Source organism: Ranitomeya imitator, chromosome 3 (genome assembly GCF_032444005.1).
Source record: "Ranitomeya imitator isolate aRanImi1 chromosome 3, aRanImi1.pri, whole genome shotgun sequence".
Classification (NCBI taxonomy): domain Eukaryota; kingdom Metazoa; phylum Chordata; class Amphibia; order Anura; family Dendrobatidae; genus Ranitomeya; species Ranitomeya imitator.
In genome coordinates this window covers 129131739-129154178 of record NC_091284.1, presented here as the reverse complement: position 1 = coordinate 129154178, position 22440 = coordinate 129131739, and the positions used below count along the sequence as shown (strand labels likewise).

General features: G+C 45.4%; 1 protein-coding gene across 2 annotated transcripts in view; it reads right to left on the bottom strand.

Moving 5' to 3' along the window:
- The window catches only part of METTL27 (methyltransferase like 27), a 130491-nt gene that overhangs the window by 65855 nt on the left and 42196 nt on the right, over window positions 1–22440 (bottom strand). The window contains exon 2 of one of the 2 annotated variants that reach the window (XM_069761434.1): window positions 14136–14261. The exons of the other annotated variant lie outside the window; for it this stretch is intronic. The gene's annotated coding sequence lies outside the window, so the exon portion shown is untranslated. The remainder of the gene's footprint in view (window positions 1–14135; window positions 14262–22440) is intronic. 2 annotated transcript variants of the gene reach the window in all.

Below are 22440 nucleotides of genomic sequence, written 5' to 3'. Positions count from 1 at the left end.
CGGTCACTCCTTCCACTAGGCCTCCACTGACCACACCACTGCTGCCCGTGTACCCCTGGAACCAATTTAAAAATTGCCTACAGCCAGCCCAATTTTTTTATTTTAGGCCTTCGATGCCTGTCTGCGGTCACTCCTTCCACTAGGCCTCCACTGACCACACCACTGCTGCCCGTGTACCCCTGGAACCAATTTAAAATTGCCTACAGCCAGCCCAATTTTTTTATTTTAGGCCTTCGATGCCTGTCTGCGGTCACTCCTTCCACTAGGCCTCCACTGACCACACCACTGCTGCCCGTGTACCCCTGGAACCAATTTAAAATTGCCTACAGCCAGCCCAATTTTTTTATTTTAGGCCTTCGATGCCTGTCTGCGGTCACTCCTTACAATATGCCTCCACTGACCACACCACTGCTGCCTGTGTACCCCTGGAACCAATTTAAAATTGCCTACAGCCAGCCCAATTTTTTTATTTTAGGCCTTCGATGCCTGTCTGCGGTCCGTTCTTTCTACTACTACTACACTGACCAGGCCACTGCTGCCCGTGTACCCCTGGAACCAATTTAAAATTGCCTACAGCCATGTGTTATTATTTTAGGCCTTCGATGCCTGTCTGCGGTCACTCCTTCCACTAGGCCTCCACTGACCACACCACTGCTGCCCGTGTACCCCTAGAACCTATTTATAATTGCATAGAGCATCCTTTTTTAATAGTAGGCGTACAAAGTCTGTCTGCGGTTCACTATTGAAATTGTCCTCCACTGCCCAGAGCACTGCAGCTTGTGTACCCCTGTAACTTTTTTCTGCTGCAGTGAGCCACATTTTTGGTTTGAGTCCTACTACCTGTGTCTGTCTGCGCCACTCAATTCAGCTGTGTTCCTTTGAAAAAAGCTGAGCGTCAATAGTCTTGTTTTCAGCCTCTAGGAATTTTAAAACTGCATTGGGTATACAACTTTGGTAGGGCCTACTAACGGTGTCTGCCTCCCCAAGGTGTTCCCCAGGTTTCCTCTCCATTGCTTCAATCTTCATGCTCTCGTTTAGTAGTTGTTGGAAACTACGCTGCATTAGGCCTACAAATTGGGTATGGGGTGTAGAGAGATGGTGTGTTCCACTCCAAGGTGTTCTCCAGGTTGCCTTTCCTGAGCTTCAATCTTCATGCTCTCGTTTAGTAGTTGTTGGAAACTACGCTGCATTAGGCCTACAAATTGGGTATGGGGTGTAGAGAGATGGTGTGTTCCACTCCAAGGTGTTCTCCAGGTTGCCTTTCCTGAGCTTCAATCTTAATGCTCTCATTTAGTAGTTGTTGGAAACTACGCTGCATTAGGCCTACAAATTGGGTATGGGGTGTAGAGAGATGGTGTGTTCCACTCCAAGGTGTTCCCCAGGTTTCATCGCCATTGGTTCGATCTTCATGCTCTCGTTTAGTAGTTGTTGAAAACTACATTGCATTAGGCCTACAAATTGGGTATGGGGTGTAAAGAGATGGTGTGTTCCACTCCAAGGTGTTCTCCAGGTTGCCTTTCCTGAACTTCTATCTTCAGGCTCTCATTAAATTGTAGTTAAATGGAACAACTGCATTTGGCGTACTAGTTGGTTTGGGGCCTACTATCGGTGTCTGCCACTCCTTGCTGTTCTCCTCAACTGAACAAAGCTGGGCCGCCTGTTTACTACGGTTGCCAATTTTGAACTGCATGTCGACTACTTACTGATTTGGGCCTACTCTCTGTGTCAGCCTCTCATTCCAGTTGTCCTCCACTGCAATGCCCCCTGGTTAGTCCTGTGTTACCAATTTTGAACTGCATTTAGCCCACTTTATTCTTTGGGCCTATATCTGTGTTTCCTCCTCATCCTGCCCATTGCCCAGCCAGTGATAGAGGAGTCTGCTGGTACATTGACCCATAACGCAAAATTCCCCGTGCACGCTACACAGCAAGATTGTGACCCTGCTGAAAGTCAGGTTCCTCTTCCCGCATACCATACCACCTTACACGGGGACAAAGAGGAAGGTGCAGATGAAAGTGCAGGTTCCTTCATCAGGTGGGGGGAGGAATACTAGTTGGCGACGTCACTGGCACAGGGCCTCTCATAGTACGCAAAAGTGTTGCTGCCGGTGGGAGGCGCCCCCGCCGTGCAAACACACCGCTGTACTTTGAGGGGCCCTGTGCCAGTGCCAATGCCAACGAGTGGGCCCCCCCTGCTTGCTCAGGATCACAGCACTTGCAAAGTTTAAATACTTACCTCTCCCTGCTCCACTGCCGTGACGTGGTCCAGATTTACTGGGCCCACTAATTACTTGAACCAGCCCTACCCCCCACAACTTTAGCCAAATGACCCCCAATTTCAAATGCCTTCCAATTATTGTAAGGTAAATTACGATTGACGAGCTTCTTTAACAAGAATGGATGTTTTTGCCATTAAAATGGGCAGTGTAGGTGTTTTCCTGGCCTCCACTCACTGCCGACTATGCTCCCCCATTGACTTGCATTGGGTTTCGTGTTTCGGGCGATACCCGACTTTTCGCGATAATCGGCCGATTCCACTCGACTCGACTTCTAAGATAGTCGGGTTTCGCGAAACACGGCTCGACTCTAAAAAGGTCAAGGTCGCTCAACCCTATTAGTCAGTGGTGCCATCTGTACAGATTTGTATGTGGACAGCACCAGCGTCTGACTGGAGCACCTTGGGCCCACCAGAGAAAATCATTCTTGGGGCCCACTATGTAGCTACGGTACATAGAAATAAATACAAGACCACCAATTGTGTGGTAAAACACTAATATCAGGGTATAATATAAGGTAGTACACGTCTTAATTATGTAGCAGGGGTTGGGGGTAGCCCCCTCATGGAATATTATGCAGCGCCCCTCATAGAATATAATGCAACCCCTCAAAGTATAATGCAGCCCCCTCCATAGAATATGTTGTAACACATAGGTTATAATGCAGCCCCACCACAGAATATAATGTAGCCCCCTCAGAGTATAATGCAACCCCCTGATAAGGTATAATGCATTCCCCATAGGGCATATGAGGAGCAGCCCCTCATAGTATGTTGCCCCCAGAATATAATGTAGTCCTGAGAATAATGCAGCCCCCCACAGAATATAATGTCGCCTCCACAAAGTATAATGCAGCACCCCTCCACCTCCATAATTGTTCTCCCCCTCCACCATTGCCTTCAACCCCACAACCCCCAATATTACCCATTCTACCACCTCAGTCATTGCCTCCTCCCCACCACCACTTTCTCCCCATCATTGCCCATTTCAACACCTCCATCATTGCCTCCCCCAACTACCCCATCATCCTTTCCACTATCAGCAACATTGCCTTCTCCCCACTACTGCCCTCTCCAATACACACACACACAAAGCACCGCATACACACGCACGCAGACACATCATCACTCACCTCTCTGAATGCTTCTAGCAGCCGCAGCACATCCCGGCAGCATCTTCATCACCGCCAGCTTTCTGTCTGAAACAGCCACGTGCTGAATGTGGGCATTATCCAGCCACGCTGTGTCAGACAGGAAGCAGGATGCCATCGGATCCCTGCAGCTCCGCTGCCAAGCTGCAGGGTCACTCTCTGCCCACCAATTGCCCTCAGGGTTAGCCACCTTGCAGGGCCCAGCTCCGGGGCCCCCATGCAGCCGCACCGGCTTTACATGTGGGCAGTGTTAGCATCAGCCTGCGGCTAACACTGCCCGCTATTAAAGTGAAATGAATGTTCACTCCTCCACACCCATGGGGGTGTGGGGAAGCACGAATATTCATTTCTCTTTAGCAGCGGGGACATGCTCGTGTCTCCAGCTTCTGCTCCACTGGCACCAGGCGGGCCCCCCTTGACTCAGGGGCCCCATAGCTGCTGGGTGTGCCGCTATTAGTGAAACGGCACTGGCTGGGGGCCCCTGGAGCAGTGGGGGCCCTAGGCAGCTGCTGGCATTCTCTGGGCCCACCAGAGAATCCTCTGGTTCTCCGGTGGGTCAGTCCGACCCTGGACTGCATAGAGAAGTATAATATGCTCCACTTAGGCTCCACTCGTAATCACCCATTAGGTTCATTCAAGTGTATGAAGAGTCAGAAAAAAAAAATGGAAGATTTCTCATTTGTAGTGTCATCTGTATGCCTTCATGTGTCCATTTTTGCCATTAGTAAGACATTCATGTGAAATCCGTTTTTTTGTATAATCACTGCAATGAATCTATTAAAAATGTAAGCTAAATGGATGGATACTTATATATACAGTTAGGTCCATATATATTTGGACAGAGGCAACATTTTTCAAATTTTGGTTATAGACAGTACCACAATGAATTTGAAACAAAATAATTCAGATGCAGTTGAAGTTCAGACTTTCAGCTTTCATTTGAGGGTATCCACATTAAAATTGGATGAAGGGTTTAGGAGTGTCAGCTCCTTAACATGTGCAACCCTGTTTTTAAAAGGGACTAAAAGTAATTGGACAGATTAAATAATTTTAAATAAAATGTTCATTTTTAGTACTTGGTTGAAAAGCCTTTGTTGGCAATGACTGCCTGAATTCTTGAACTCATGGACATCACCAGACGCTGTGTTTCCTCTTTTTTGATGCTCTGCCAGGCCTTCACTGCGGAGGTTTTCAGTTGATGTTTGTTTGTGGGCCTTTGTCTGAAGTTTAGTCTTTAACAAGTGAAATGCATGCTCAATTGGGTTGAGATCAGGTGACTGACTTGGCCATTCAAGAATATTCCACTTCTTTGCTTTAATAAACTCCTGGTTGCTTTGGCTTTATGTTTTGGGTCATTGTCCATCTGTAGTATGAAACGACGACTGTTTTGCTGCATTTGGCTGGATCTGAGCACACAGTATGGCTCTGAATACCTCAGAATTCATTCAGCTGCTTCTGTCCTGTGTCACATCATCAATAAACACTAGTGACCCAGTGCCACTGGCAGCCATGCATGCCCAAGCCATCACACTGCCTCCACATTGTTTTACAGATGATGTGATATGCTTTGGATCATGAGCTGTACCATGCCTTCGCCATACTTTTCTCTTTCCATCATTCTGGTAGAGGTTGATCTTGGTTTCATCTGTCCAAAGAATGTTCTTCCAAAACTGTGTTGGCTTTTTTAGATGTTTTTTAGCAAAACCAGTCTAGCCTTTTTATTCTTGATGCTTATGAGTGGCTTGCACCTTGCAGTTAACCCTCTGTATTTACTTTCATGCAGTCTTCTCTTTATGGTAGATTTGGATATTGATACGCCGACCTCCTGGAGAGTGTTGGTCACTTGGTTGGCTGTTGTGAAGGGGTTTCTCTTCACCATGGAGATTATTCTGTGATCATCCACCACTGTTGTCTTCTGTAGGCACCCAGGTCTTTCTGCATTGATGAGTTCACGAGTGCTTTCTTTCTTTCTCAGGATGTACCAAACTGTAGATTTTGCCACTCCTAATATTGTAGCAATTTCTCGGATGGGTTTTTTCTGTTTTTGCAGCTTAAGGATGGCTTGTTTCACCTGCATGGAGAGCTCCTTTGACCGCATGTTTACTTCACAGCAAAACCTTCCAAATGCAAGCACCACACCTCAAATCAACTCCAGGCCTTTTATCTGCTTAATTGAGAATGACATAACGAAGGGATTGCCCACACCTGTCCATGAAATAGCCTCGGAGTCAATTGTCCAATTAATTTTGGTCTCTTTAAAAAAAGGGTGGCACATATTAAGGAGCTGAAACTCCTAAACCCTTCATCCAATTTTAATGTGGATACCCTCAAATGAAAGCTGAAAGTCTGAACTTCAATTGCATCTGAATTGTTTTGTTTAAAATTCATTGTGGTAATGTCTGTAACCAAAATTAGAAAAATGTTGTCTCTGTCCAAATATATATGGACCTAACTGTATATATATATATTATATACACACACACATACATACATATACACATACATATATACATACATACACACACACACACACACACACACACATACAGTACAGACCAAAAGTTTGGACACCTCATTTAAAGATTTTTCTGTATTTTCATGACTGTAAAAGTTGTACATTCACACTGAAGGCATCAAAACTATGAGTTAACACATGTGGAATTACATACTTAACAAAAAAGTGTGAAACAACTCAAAATATGTCTTATATTCTAGGTTCTTCAAAGTAGCCACCTTTTGCTTTGATGACTGCTTTGCACACTCTTGGCATTCTCTTGATGAGCTTAAAGAGGTAGTCACCGGGAATGGTTTTCCAACAATCTTGAAGGAGTTCCCAGAGATGCTTAGCACTTGTTGGCCCTTTTGCCTTCACTCTGCGGTCCAGCTCACCCCAAACCATCTCGATTGGGTTCAGGTCTGGTGACTGAAGGCCAGGTCATCTGGCGAAGCACTTCATCACTCTCCTTCTTGGTCAAATAGCCCTTACACAGCCTGGAGGTGTGTTTGGGGTCATTGTCCTGTTGAAAAATAAATGATGGTTCAACTAAACGCAAACCGGATGGAATAGCATGCCGCTGCAAGATGCTGTGGTAGCCATGCTGGTTCAGTATGCCTTCAATTTTGAATAAATCCCCAAAAGTGTCACCAGCAAAGAAACCCACACCATCACACCTCCTCCTCCATGCTTCACGATGGGAACCAGGCATGTAGAGTCTATCCGTTCATCTTTTCTGCGTCGCACAAAGACACGGTGGTTGGAACCACAGATCTCAAATTTGGACTCATCAGACCAAAGCACATATTTCCACTGGTCTTCTGTCCATTCCTTGTGTTCTTTAGCACAAACAAGTCTTTTCTGCTTGTTGCCTGTCCTTAGCAGTGGTTTCCTAGCAGCTATTTTACCATGAAGGCCTGCTGCACAAAGTCTCCTCTTAACAGTTGTTGTAGAGATGTGTCTGCTGCTAGAACACTGTGTGGCATTGACCTGGTCTCTAATCTGAGCTGCTGTTAACCTGCAATTTCTGAGGCTGGTGACTCAGATAAACTTATCCTCAGAAGCAGAGGTGACTCTTGGTCTTCCTTTCCTGGGGCGGTCCCTGTTATGAATAGGTAATTCAGAACCACAATGGACCTTGAAGTTCAGAGCACACAAGTGACCTGACAAAAACCACAAAACATAGGACGAGCTCTGAGACGTGGAAACTCTGCTGACCGCAATCCCTAAACCTATCAAACCACACTAGAGGTAGCCGTGGATTGCGCCTAATGCTCCCTATGCAACTCGGCACAGCCTGAGAAACTAGCTAGTCCTGAAGATAGAAAAATAAGCCTACATTGCCTCAGAGAAATTCCCCAAAGGAAAAGGCAGCCCCCCACATATAATGACTGAGTTAAGATGAAAATACAAACACAGAGATGAAATAGATTTAGCAAAGTGAGGCCCGACTTACTGAATAGACCGAGGATAGGAAAGATAGCTTTGCGGTCAACACAAAAACCTACAAACAACCACGCAGAGGGGCAAAAAGACCCTCCGCACCGACTAACGGTACGGAGGTGCTCCCTCTGCGTCTCAGAGCTTCCAGCAAGCAAGCAAAACCAAAAAAGCAAGCTGGACAGAAAACATAGCAACAAAAGGACACAAGCAGAACTTAGCTTATGCTGAGCAGACAGGCCACAGGAACGATCCAGGAGGAAGCAAGACCAATACTAGAACATTGACTGGAGGTCAGAATCAAAGCACTAGGTGGAGTTAAATAGAGCAGCACCTAACGACTTAACCTCATCACCTGAGGAAGGAAACTCAGAAGCCGCAGTACCACTCGTGACCACAGGAGGGAGCTTGATCACAGAATTCACAACAGGTCCCCATGTGAGCCAGTTTCTTTGTAGCGCTTGGTAGTTTTTGCCACTGCACTTGGGGACACTTTTAAAGTTTTCCCAACTTTGTGGACTGACTGACCTTCATTTCTTAAAGTAATGATGGCCACTCGTTTTTCTTTACTTAGCTGCTTTTTTCTTGCCATAATACAAATTCTAACAGTCTGTCAGCTGTGTATCCACCAGACTTCTGCACAACACAACTGATGGTCCCAACCCCATTTATAAGGCATGAAATCCCTTAAACCTGACGGGGCACACCTGTGAAGTGAAAACCATTCCCGATGACTACCTCTTGAAGCTCATCAAGAGAATGCCAAGAGTGTGCAAAGCAGTCATCAAAGCAAAAGGTGGCTACTTTGAAGAACCTAGAATATAAGACATAATTTCAGTTGTTTCACACTTTTTTGTTAAGTATATAATTCCACATGTGTTAATTCATAGTTTTGATGCCTTCAGTGTGAATGTACAATTTTCATAGTCATGAAAATACAGAAAGATCTTTAAATGAGAAGGTGTATCCAAACTTTTGGTCTGTACTACATGTATATATACACACATATACACATACATGCAACTCTATAGGCGACAGACTTTCTGATCAGCTGCTGGATGACTGTGCCTGAAAAAGGATTGCTCCATTTATGTAAAAAAAATCAAATTTAAGCTGCAGGGGAAAATCTGCGGCCCTCTTCCTAGAGCCTGACCTCCAGCGATCAGCTGACTGAAGGGGGCTATTTTATTAGACATTTAAATAAAAAAGGTCCAAGGTTCTATCATTAAAAATGTTCATTTTTTAGTATACAATATCTTCAGATCAGATGACATCTTCTATACTTCTTCCATGACAAATTGAATAGCTTGGTGTTTTCCTAGAAGCCCAGATCTCTCTGCACCACTTTACACGTGTGTTATTGGAAGACTGGAGGCCCATATGAAGATATGCAATGCATTAGGTAAATGGTTCCAGTATGGTGCTATTCATCAACTGAGGAAACCGCTATTAGATAGGAACAAGAATTCCTTTTGCTCACTGTACTGTGTCATGCGGAGGCCTGCCAAATAGCATTAAGCAGAATTAATCGTATGAAATTATTATTAGGTGGAAAGTTTAATTTTATTCACATACGTTATGAGTTTCTCAATGATTCTCAGCTCCTTGACATGCAGAATGCTGAAAAGTGTATAACCTCGCATCCAGGGATTGAGTAAAATTTGTTTAGTTCCCCATTTCAAGCATCAGATTCAGGACCCACCTAACTCTGTGTAAGCCACGTATAGAAGTGTCGATACTTGCCCATGGCCCTTTCCACTCAGCTAAAGTGTATGGGAGGGATGGTAACCGTTGAGCTTGCCAATCAATTAGACTTCAAGAGGGACCTATTGTACTTGGATCAGTGATCAATTGGGTGCGGCTTTAGAGTTGTATAGGATTACTGAAAATCCATCAGTGAGTGAGAGTTAAAGGACCGCTAGGTCCACCTACCCTCTATAATCTTTTGGTGTTCCTAGTTTTAGACTGGAATATGATTTATCTACCAGGTTATTACCTTTTTCATCTGTTCTTCCATTTGCTTGATAGGAGATATGACTATACCATCCTAGTCAAAACAGCAAGATCCTTGTAGATTGTGGTCAGACTGTTTCATAAGGAATGCTTTCCTGTTCTGTTTCTCTTTGTTCCAATTTTCTATGTTTTTTTTTCCACCTCATTTTTACCTTGCTTGCATAGCCATTTTCCATAAACAGTAAGTGAGGGGAAAGGTGGCAGTTACTGCTAAGCTAGAGGATGACAATTTGCATCAATTGACAATCCTAGATGATCTGTCCACTACACATCCTAAAGCAACCTAGCAATTGGGGTGTAAGGCCTCCTGCCTTTTACTGAAGTTTTTATCTGATTTTTGCAGGTTTTTAATGAATGTGGGCTGATATATATATATATATATATCACACATACATACACTAGCTATTGAACCCCCCGGGTGGCGAGCATTTATATTGGTATATGGTCTCCATCCTGGTATGTGCTGCTCCATCCTGCGTCCCCATCCTGTCATGTGCTGCACCCATCCTGCGTCCCCATCCTGTCATGTGCTGCACCCATCCTGCGTCCCCATCCTGTCATGTGCTGCACCCATCCTGTCATGTGCTGTACCCATCCTGCGTCCCCATCCTGCGTCCCCATCCTGTCATGCGCTGCTCCCATCCTGAGTCCCCATCCTGTCCTGTGCTGCACCCATCCTGCGTCCCCATCCTGTCATGTGCTGCACCCATCCGGGGGCCTGAGCAGGCGGGGACACCGGCGCACTGTGGGGGTCAGGTGCCGGTATCGCCGCCAGCTCAGGCCCCCCAGCACTTACTATATTCACCTGTCCTCCGTTCCACCGCTGGGCGTCGCCATCTTCCCGGTCTCCTGGCTGTGACTGTTCAGTCAGAGGGCGGCGCCGGCGCGCATTAAGCGCGTCATCGCACCCTCTGAACTGAAGGGCACAGGCCGAAGACCGGGAAGATGGCGGCGCTCAGCGGTGGAACGGAGGACAGGTGAATATAGCCGATACTCACCCTCCTGGCGGTCCCTGCTTCTCTGTTGGAGATCGTGCTGTGCGTTCAGTGTGAACGCATACCGCGATCTCCCGGGAGCGTCACTCTGTGAGGCCCAGACTGCGCCGGCGCTTGCGCAGTCTATAAAGGCTTCGGACAGAGTGATGCTCCCAGCGTTATATATATATATATATATTTTTTAACATTTGTAGAACTAAAAATTACCTTAATGATTTTAATACTAAGTTTTAATGGCTGTAAGGTTATGTCTATGTGCTTCTGCTTTGTCTAATCATTAAGTTTCTGTGCCTTTCTGGGAAGCCGAACCCCTTTTTTTGCGCTCTGCTGGTGCTTGAACCCGTCAGCTTTATTCCATATGACTGGGGGAGCATTTGTCCTCTGGACTCTCCATGAATTGATCAGATGTGCCCATTTTCTCTCACTCCTAGTGAAGTGATCTTCATTTGGTGTATGCTCCAGCGTTTTAACTCCCCTTTTCTTAATTATTTATTTTTGTGGTATGATATACTCCCAAATAATTTGACAAACACAATTCCACTTTTAATATAAATTTTTTTTAATATTTATTAATAAAAAAAAGTATTTTAACTATGGTTCAACACTGGCAATCGGTGTTCTCCAAGAGTCTATCCTTCCAGCTCAGTAGCTCAAATGCCTTCACCTCTGAATGTTTCATTCTTTCCGATGTGAGTTCGGTTCTACTCTCAGTGAGACCGTGCTCTCTATTTTTTTTTTATGTTTTTCTTTCTCCCTTTTCAATTTTTGTTATCTTATAAACAGAAATAAGGCTAAATGTGTAAAATATCAATTTGTATTTCTCTGATTATTTTTAATCTTGTCATGTGAACTTCCTGATGAGCCTGAACTCTGACACTGGGTGTTATCTGATACATTGGGCGTCGCTTCCAAATGCAGACGTGTACTTAAAGGGAACCTGTCACCCCCAAAATCGATGGGGAGGTAAGCTCACCGTCATCAGGGGCTTATCTACAGCATTCTGTATCCTGAAAGATGAGAAAAAGAGGTTAGAAAATACTCACGTAAGGGGGTAGTCCGGTCCGATTGACATCGCGGTCCGGGGCCTCCCATCTTCATAGGATGACGTCCTTTTCTTGTCCTCACGCTGCGGCTTCGGCGCAGGCGTACTTTGTCTGCCCTGTTGAGGGCAGAGCAAAGTACTGCAGTGCGCAGGCGCCGGAAAGGTCAGAGAGGTCCGGCGCCTGCGCACTGCAGTACTTTGCTCTGCCCTCAACAGGGCAGACAAAGTATGCCTGCACCGGAGCTGCAGCGTGAAGACAAGAAGAGGACATCATGGAATGAAGATAGGAGGCGCCGGAGAGGACCTGAGACACCCATTTGACCAGACCGCAGCGGGACCGTTCCTGGGTGAGTATAATCTAACCTTTATTTCTCATCTTTCAGGTTACATCGGGGGCTTCTCTACAGCATTACAGAATGCTGTAGATAAGCGCCTGATGACGGTGAGCTTACCTCACCATCAATTTTGGGGGGTGACAGGTTCCCTTTAAACCCTGTATACCTATGACTCTTGTACAACATTTGTGGTATGTCCTGATGAAGGGTCACCTGAACCCTGAAACGCGTAGAATAAACCACGTTGAAACCTCTACAATTTTTAGAATTCTTCTTGTGGCAGCACGGGGATGATCCTTCTTTTAACCATAAAATGGAATACGAAACATTTAAAAAGTAAAAAAAAAAAAAACACAACACAAGAAAATCCGTCAAAGACTACCCAGGACTGTTGAGCAGTGAGAATCCTTAATGAGACAAGAATGGGACAACATTCAACAGACTTGTAAAAACAAGAGGGGATGCTATACAAGGGTAGACCTGGCTTTGTCCTGTTTTTTCAGATGTGTTGTGTTCAATTTCTAAATATTTTTTTTTCCATTTCATTTGAAAAAAAACTTGTCTAACTTCCAATTTCTGATCAGTGTCCTCTGGTCTCTTGTGAATAAAATATGGCTATAAGATTTCCAGTCATTGCATTATTATTTTTTTTTTTTTTACATTTACACATTGTCCCAAATTCTTTGGAATTGACTATAGTGAATGATCACATTCAAGTAGCAGTAAAAGCCATCTACTTTTTTGTAGTAAAAGTAAGTATTCAAGCATAGAAATTTCAAGGTTTTTTTTTTCCAGGAGATTTATGTTTGAGAAAATTAGGTTAAGGCCGGGATCACACATGCGAGAAACACGTCCGTGTCTCGCATGTGAAATCCAAGCTCTGGCGCCGGCACTGTGGAGCGGAGCGTGCAGCTCCATGTGTTCCTATGCGGCCACACGCTCCGCTCTGGAGTGCCGGCGCCAGAGCTTGGATTTCGCATGCGAGACACGGACGTGTTTCTCGCATTTGTGATCCCGGCCTTAGGGTCCTAACAGAAAGGTTATCTTATTGTGGCTATTGTGCACACAAGAGTTGTCCAATTTGTGCACTAAAAACCTTTTACAAGATTGTACTGTACCACCCCTTTAAGCTACCTCCATGGGCAAGGTGTACCTTCACCCGAGTCGTGCTGGGAGCTGTAGTGGGATGCAAGAGGGTCTTCCTCTTCTGCCAGGGATCAACTCTGTAAACCCCTATCCACACTCCGCATACACTCACAAGAGAGGATGTTGGAACAATTAACAGGTTTATTTATAACATGGATAAATGGTGAATATGATGTGGGGGAATAGCAAGTAAAATAATATTACACAATCTACAAATGCAAATACAATATAGGGCTTTGCCGTTAACCTGAATGTTAGGGATGACGCTTTCCATTTTAATGGCAACAAACAAACGCCTAACTACTGCTTAAACTATAAATGGCTGCAGAAATGGAAACAAAGTTCAAGGTGGGGGCCAAGGCTGCTCCGAATATAGCTCATAGTGCATTAAACACAAGTCCCAGCAATGCTTCCATATAGATAATTCTTAGTTAACTCTCAACTGATGTAGTAGACTGGTTGCAGGACAACCATTTCACTCTTGGTACAAGATTGCTCCAAGCACCTCAAAAAGAAGCATCCACACGAAATAGATTTGGTTTGTTGAGGTCTGCATAGGCCAGCACTGGTGCCTGTGTCAATCAGGTTTTGAGTTTCTCAAAGGCCTCATCACACGCTGCTATTCATCTCTCTCCAAAGCGCACACATACCTTGAAGTAGGCCTTTGTTGCAGGCTGCTTACACAAAGCCATCCCTCATGGAGGGGGGGCATCCTTGGGTGAGAGCAGTTAAAGGCTTCACCATCTTGAAATATTGGGGTAAAAATCTTAGGCAGTACCCACAAGATTGTACAAAAGATTTGAGCTCCCCTAATTTGGTGGCTTTGGGCCACTCAATCATAGCTTCTACTTTGGTCCCTTCCAGCTGACAATGCATCCTACATTCTTAACAGCGGTTTGAGGAACCTATATGGAGCGCCCCCAGACGCAGGGCCGCGGTTTACTCGGTACCGGTCCTCTCTGTCTCGGTGCTGGGGTTGTCACGGTGGCTGGACCCGGTCCGTGACCCTGCTAAGGGGCGTCCAATAAAAGGGGTGATGGTAGTTAGTCAAGGGTTCGTGAAGCCACCTATGGTATTCGGTCAGGGCGACTGACGCTGCTTAGGGGTCCGCTGGGGTGATGGAATGGCAGCTAGATGGTATACCTTCCCACAGGTGAAGTATATCCCCAGGGCTTCCCAGTAGTGTAGGTGGCGATGATGTGAGGCGCGATTAATAACGAGGACACAGGGTTGCAGTCTCTTTACCTTTTACTGAAGACTTCAGGATCTACAATCCAGAGCACTGTTAACTGGGCTGGCTGAGTCCAGCCGGTCCAAAGGCACATCCAGAGTTCCCTTTGCAGGTGGAAATCAGTGCCTACCAACTAGCGCCTGAAGAAAAAAAGATGATTATATTGGCCTGTCTACATACATTCCATGTATACTTGCTGCATACCCATCAGGATGTATAGGGGTGTTATATACATTGTTGTATTTTTAAGTGTTTTTATATTTTTTTTTGTGGCGTTTAATAAAATGTGTTTTGCTATTTTTCTATACTATATGGTTGTGCAGGCCTGGTTTAGTCCATTCTCTTTTCTTCTTCAGGTTATATATATTAGTGGACTAGGCACTGCACCCGTTTTACTCTATGTTATACAGCAAGAGTGCACCCTTAATCTATAACTTGTGCTAGTAATCTAGCCCTGTGTCCCAGGGCATTCTTCCTAAGGGTTGCACACATCTATTTGGATGGTGCTGTGATTACTATTATTTTTGTATTTTTCTGTTTTTGATATACCGGTTGTTGTCGCTATGGACTGGGAGGCTAGGGAGGCGGCCTGGTTGGCTAAATCCTCCAGAATCTTTGAGACGGCGGGGGCTGCTGTACCCCATTTGGATAATGATTTTTCCATACTCTGCTCTGATCTGACCAGGGCCCACAAGACGGGTGTAAGACTCTGGTGGAATATGAGGAGTTTGGAGGAGTACACCAAATCGGGCTTTGTCCCTAGGGGTCTCCGCATACCTATTTTTCCGGCTTGGGAGCCTTCTGTGGCTTTTAAGCAACTTTGGGAACAGGGACTTACTCGATGCTCAGGCATTTTGATTAATTTGTTACTTGAGCATGATAGAACATTATTTTCACAGACTAAAAACTCGATTAAAGAACTGGAGACTAAATTATCAAATCATGATGAGGGCTTGGTTACGTCCTTTAAGCATAAACTAAAGGACACTCTGGATAAATACGAAACTGAAATAACACAACGTAAAAGTAAAAAATTCCAGAGGGACAAAGCCGATTTTGAACAAGGAATGGTTTATAAATGGAAACACATGGGCAATGCCCGTCGGCCTAGAAATTATAGGGGTGATCCTCTTCCAATGGCTTCGACATCCTCATATAGGGAAGAGTTCCAGCGATTTTTTTTTGTCCTCTGCCGGCAGCGAGGTCGATCATGGACCAGACGGGGGAGAAAAACACAAGAAACGCAACAAAACGGTTCGTGCGGCACAGGGGCCATACCTCTCCCCATCGCCACAAATATCTTACCAGGCGGAAGTAGAGGAGGTGGGGGCTTGTTATCAAGAAACATCTGAGCTTGTATCCGGTTCAACAACATTGCAGTTTATAAATCTTTCCGATCATGTCCTTACACCCACGGAATTATCCGTACTCCAAAAGGGCCTATCGTTCGTTCCTACGCATGTTGCTGACAAATTTACCCTTGTAAAAGACCTTTATTTGTTTTGCAGAAAGTTAACCTTCCAGGTCATGTACAGGAGACAAGACATCCTACAAACAATTCCAACAGACGAACGTCAGACTTTTCAAGATCTATTGGAGCTACTGGAGAAGAACGAAGTAGACTCCGACAGAAGGAAATTTCCATATAGTATAGGAACAAATCTCTCAAAACTCCCTTGTTTTCCCTGGTACCGGCCATAAAAATATTCTTTGAGATGGTCAAACGGGATATTATGGCCATGCCTATCCGGGTAAGTGGTCCTTCCAACTTGAGTATAGAGGAAAAACGTGCCCTCACTGCCCTACAGAATAACAGGGATTTCACTATCAAAGAGGCAGACAAAAGGGGTAACGTGGTCCTATGGTCAACTCAACTTTATGAAGCTGAGGCTAAACGCCAACTGAACAATGTGCAGTATTATCAAAAACTTCCATCTGACCCTACCTCTATTTTTCTCTCCAAGTATGAACAACTACTCTACAGAGCCTTACAGCTTGCCATCATTTCCCCGCAAGAGAAACAGTATTTGTGGGTGGCCAACCCGGTAACGGCAACATTCTATATGCTGCCGAAAATATATAAAGACAGCATCAGGCCTCCCGGGAGACCCATTGTGTCCAGTGTCGGCAGTATGTGCGAGAGGGCAGGTGAGTACTTGGACTTCTTTCTCCAGCCTATTGCCTCATCTCTTCCGTAATTTGTTCGTGATTCCTCACATTTCATTGAAATTTGTGGTCAGGTCATACTCCCTACGGATTTTTTATTAGTTACCTGTGATGTGGAATCACTTTATTCAAACATTGGCCACAAGGATGGGATAGAGGCGATAGAAGTCTTCTTATCCAAAAAGTAAGCTATGGATAGGGGTCATGATTCGTTTCTCCTTGACTTGATGTCATTCGTGCTCCACCACAACTTTTTTCTTTTTGATAGGGTCCATTATTTACAGCGATCAGGCGTGGCGATGGGCGCAAAGTGTGCACCAGCCTATGCTAATACCTTTTTAGGCTGGTGGGAGGACAAATTTGTTTATTCCTCTCCACTCTTCGCTGCCCACGTACACGCCTGGTACAGCTTCATAGATTATGTTTTCATTATCTGGAAGGGTACAGAGGAGGAATGTATTACATTTTTTGATAACCTGAATTCCAACCCATACAACATTTTTCTTACATATTCCATCTCTGCAAAGGACATCACCTTTTTGGACCTGAGGGTATTTCCACACGAACAGCACCTGGCGTCGAATCTTTTCCGAAAGCCCACGGCAACAAACGCGCTTCTGGAATTTTCCAGCTTCCACCCATGGCATACAAAGGTGGGTGTACCCACGGGCCAGTTTTTACGCGTTAGGCGTAACTGTACCCGCGACTGTGATTTTTCAATCCAGGCTCGTGAACTTTCGGAACGATTTAGACACAGGGGCTACCCTAAACGTGTCATTTCTACAGCTTATCAAAGAGCAAAAGGACAGGATCAGAAGTCACTCATCGTCTAAGAGGCAAAACCAGGAGATACAGAAAAGATTCATCACCGATTTTAACAATAATTGGAGACAGGTCAGTGACATTTTGTCTAAACATTGACAGATCCTTCGGATGGATGCACAAACATCGGAGGTCACGAGCAATAGAACCTTGCTAACAGCAAGACGGGCACCTAACCTCAGGGATCTCCTTACTAGGAGTCACTTCAAGAGACCAACAGTGAAGTTGAATAGAGGCATCACCCTGAGGGGGTCTTTCCCATGTGGAGAATGTAATATCTGCCCTCACATGGTTCCGACCCGTGACTTCTTTGTGCATCCCACACTTCTCAGCAGGCATCCCCTTAGGGCATACATTAATTGTAGATGTAGGGATGTAATTTACGCTCTCATTTGTCCTTGTAGGATGGTGTATGTTGGGCAGACCACCCAAGAACTTAGGAAGCGGGCACAGAAACACCATTCCACAGTGCATTTAGCAGCATCTGATCTGAGGAAGGGCAGGGTCCTTACCCCGGTGGCTGAGCATTTTCTAGCCAAACATGGGGGCTCCTCGGCCAATCATAAGGTGGTGGGCCTGCAAAAGCTCACCCCCAACGAGAGAGGGGGGGGACAAACGCAAACAACTTCTACAAATTGAATCCAGATGGATCTTTAAATTACAAACAGTGGCCCCCTCGGGTCTAAATGAGGAACTCCTTTTCACAGGTTTTCTGGGGTAACATAGCCATTTGGAGATTCTCTGCCACCATTATATCTTTGCTTGCATGTTTTGTTGTGTATCATTTTGTGATACTAAGATTCTTCTTCTTTCCTCTATTTTTTGTCTCTAGCTGCCGTCTTTGGTTTGGATCTGCCAAGCCTTGTATGTCAGGGCTTGGTAATGAGAGGGGTGGGTATCCATTCTGCACTTCTCTGCATTATGCCGGCGGACTTCTGGGACCTGTATTCGTCATGCTTCGAAGATGGTTTATTAGTGGATTTTTCTACGGAAAGTGATGTGTCTATCAAATACGTCCCACGTGGAAGGCCATGTTTGGATTGGACCTATTTGGATTGGACTATATCTACCCGGACTATGAATGGATTGTTGGACTTCTCCTGTACATGACCTGGGGCCATTTTGGATCTTTCTCCATTTCACATAATCGTGGACTCTTATTGGACACTTTGTGTGCTCAACCTTTTAGTTGCAGCTATTTAGCTGCACTCCTTAACCAACCGCCTATTGGCTGTAGGATGTAGCTTCCATGGGAATAGGCGTAGGCCTTATGTACGGCAACGGGGGCCAGTGGGACTTATACCTTTAATAACTGCTGGCACATTATGCCGCCTTTGGAAACCTGGTTTATATATATGAATAAAAATATTTTTGGCAGTATATGGTCACATTTTTCCATATCCCAGGCCCATAGTACACATGGTCATTATACCATTGAGTCTTCTTTCCCTTTGCCCCCGTGCAATGGCTTTTTCCATTGAATTTATGCTCTATATTGTCATTGCTTTTATAAAATTGGACTGTGTTACTTTCACATGTTTAATATCTCTTTATTTCCCACTATATAGGTTCTTTGGACACTGCATACTGTCGGCCATGCGTGTTTGTGTTGTACTCTCCCTTCTATCCATCTTCTGGCTGTTCATCCCGTCCCTCTGTTTTCACTCTATAGGGCTATTGGTGCCCGGCGCATGCGCAGTGCAGCTCAATGTCTGAGCCGCGTTTGCGCCTGCGCCAACTTTGTATTGCGGAGGCCTCCGTTGTTCTTGCTCTGCCTCTCTCTATGTGCGGCTGCACGCCACTTCCGTCCTCCTCCTCCCTTTGCCATGCGACGCACCGGTATGTTAGTAACATAATTATGGTCTCTATATATATATATGCTTCATTCACCACTTATCTCACTTCCCCTGACGAAGCCGCTGCGGCGGCAATACGCGTGGGGTCTTCTCCCTACACCCCCTCCTTGCCATTTGCCGGTCATTCATGACTCACGGATCTGCAGCATCTTTTTAGCCCTTGTGGCTTCTTGGCTCCCCTTGGTCAGATCTTAGACCCAGCTGAGTATGCTTCCGGCGCGATGCCACTTTCATTTTCTATAGGGGAGCTTTGACATGGTTTTTCAGGCCTTATTTTACATACTACTCATACACCACATTTAGTCAGCTTTATTTTGGACACTTATGTGTTACTAGCTGTGAGAGGTTTATTCTCTGTGCCACTTTCTGGTGTATTTGATCATCAATAGGGGATTTAGGGATCGTATTTACGCCCCCCTTTTTTGAGCATTATGCTGATCTCCTAGTTGTTTATGGCATATATATTATTGTTAAGTAGTGGTGTTATATGATTATATTGGCCTGTCTACATACATTCCATGTATACTTGCTGCATACCCATCAGGATGTATAGGGGTGTTATATACATTGTTGTATTTTTAAGTGTTTTTATATTGTTTTTTTGTGGTGTTTAATAAAATGTGTTTTGCTATTTTTCTATACTATATGGTTGTGCAGGCCTGGTTTAGTCCATTCTCTTTTCTCTTTAGGTTATATATATATTAGTGGACTAGGCACTGCACCCGTTTTACTCTATGTTATACAGCAAGAGTGCACCCTTAATCTATAACTTGTACCAACTAGCGCCTGTGTGTTGTAGTTCTTCCCTGCTAAGCATTCGGGATAGTCCTCACAACTTTCGTATCTGTTCTCTTTCTCTCCGTCCCCCAAGTTATTGTCTGGATAGGACGCACCCGTTTGACGGGAAGGCTCGGAGCTATTCTGAGACCCTAGAGACGCCCCTCTCCACGTTTGCCCCCCCCCCCCATGTCTGGTTAGGTGATGTATGGTAGACAGCCAACCTAAAATCAACTGTCCTGCCGCTGTTTGAAGTAATGCTTGGAGTCTGTTACTTTCTCGGCGTTCCGGCCACCGGCTGCGCGCCTCAGTAGGATGTTGCCGATCACGGGGCACGACTCCTACTGGACATCTCCTTGTGCTGTGATTTCGTTTCTCACTTCTCCACAATATCCTTCGCTTTGTGTCCTTCCTTAGGATGCCGCTGCAAGGTAGTGCAGGCGCAGCTCCGTACATTCTGTCCTTTCTGCTAGACACCTGCCAGGAACCCACCCCTGACAGATCCTCCATGGAGCTCTCCCAGGCTGCATTCTAACTTCCTATCCAACCCCCAGTTTTTCCAAAGTGTGAGGAGTGGCCTAATACATAGTGCCTTTTGCTCCCCCTGGTGGCCGGAGTGTGAAGTGTAATGTGTGACTGTGATACCTGGTCAGGTGAACTCCTTTAGTGCAATCAGACATAACATCACTCCCCTTAGTGGCAGAGCAACATTACTGCAATGACCAGGACTCTGGGGCGCTGCATATACTTGTCAAGTGATGGTTCAGTCCAGTTTTTTTCTAGCCAATCCAACACCTTGAATAACCTCTGGTTATACTCTTCCAAGGTGTACCCAAATACAATCAGATTCTTTAGTTAGACCAGGACCTCACGAAAGTTCATGTCTCCGATCAGTTTATCCATGCACCACTAGAAGTTAGCTGGGGCATCGCTCACTCCCTGAGGTATCTTCTGGAATTGTAGAACCTGGTAGGACAAATGAAAGCAGTCTTCTCTTGCTCCTCTTTGGTCATGAGAATCTGCAGGCAATCTACGGCTTCAACAATCCTATGCACAGTATACTGATCGGGTACTTTGAACTTGTTCACAATACGACAATCCACACATCCCGAGTCCCATTTTTCTTCCAAGCAACTTTAATGGGAGATACATACAGGCTATTGAACTCTATAATGACGCGAGTGTCCAGTTAGACTCATACAGGGGCCTAACTACCACGGTCGCAGCAGTCACCACTGCGACCAGGCCCGGGGGAGTCAGGAGCCCGGCAGGTCAGATGCATGCCGACATCAGCAAAAAGTTCAAAACTGTTGCCATGCAGGTGATTCCTCCCGCACTGCAAAAGACAGACCTGCCCTCCACCTGACCTGCCAGGCGCACACATCAACTCAGCAGCCGACACCTGCACTGTTTGAAAAGAAGAGCTGAAGGACCTGTGGTAACGTCATCACTATCATAGGTCCTTCACCATTTATCAGCTCCGCCTCCTGATCACATGACGATGACGTCACCACAGGTCCTTCAGCTCTCAGCAGCAGCTCAGTCAGTCCTGGTTGTGTGCAGCTCGTGTTCTCTGGTATCAGCCAGCAGCAGATTTCCGGTTCCTGCTGTTCCAGTGAGATGTGTATTCAGATGGGGCAGAATGTGGAGGTAGATGGGGCAGAATCATGGGGCAGGATGTGGATTTGGGTGGAAAATATTTTGGCAGGGGGGCCCCACCATTTGAAAGTTCGCACTGGGGCCCATAACTTTGTAGTTATGCCACTGGACTCATACGTGCTGTCTGACATCCTCCACATCTGCGGGAGACAATCTTTACGATCTCTCTCAAAACAGCATTTCATCAGTAAGCACCAAATATGGCTATACTCCTTTTGAAAGGCCCAGTTCCCAATCGCCCAATGAGAAAGCCATGGCACGCTTCATCATACCCAACAAACCGCTTTCCCTGCTTCAAGTCACTACCTTCAAAGCAGGGGTCAAAAATGTTCAGGCTGTAGTTCCCTCCCTTCCGCTTTGTTATAAGGCTGCCGTCACACTAGCAGTATTTGGTCAGTATTTTACATCAGTATTTGTAAGCCAAAACCAGGAGTGGAACAATTAGAGGAAAAGTATAATAGAAACATATGCACCACTTCTGCATTTATCACCCACTCCTGGTTTTGGCTTACAAATACTGATGTAAAATACTGACCAAATACTGCTAGTGTGACGGCAGCCTAAGTGTGCGAATATCTATCGCCTCCAATTTCCCAAACCACTGAGCCAGAGTATGAAAAAGGTTTACATTTGTCCCCACTATAACAGATACTATTCCCCGGCCTGACTATGCAATGTTAGAAGTTGTACAGTTTTTGTTTGTTTTTTGGGGGGAAGGGGGGCAGTATGGTACTCTACTGGTCTAATTCCCTGTTTTCCGGCTGCTTTTTCTGAGTGTGTGGGGGGGATTTAAGAGATTTCTTCAAACTCCACCTCTTTGGGCACTTGCGGGCCACATGATGGGCACTTCCACAGACAAAACACTCATCTTATTTAGCATCTTCCACCCGACTCTGGCCGTTGCTCGCCAATTTCGAACATTGTTGGGTCTTGAAGGCGGACTCAACAATTTGCTTTAGATGCTCTACCTCCAAAGCCTGGGTACTTAGGAGTAGACCAATCTGTTTCCCTTGCTTCTCAATGGCCTTCAGGAGTTTTC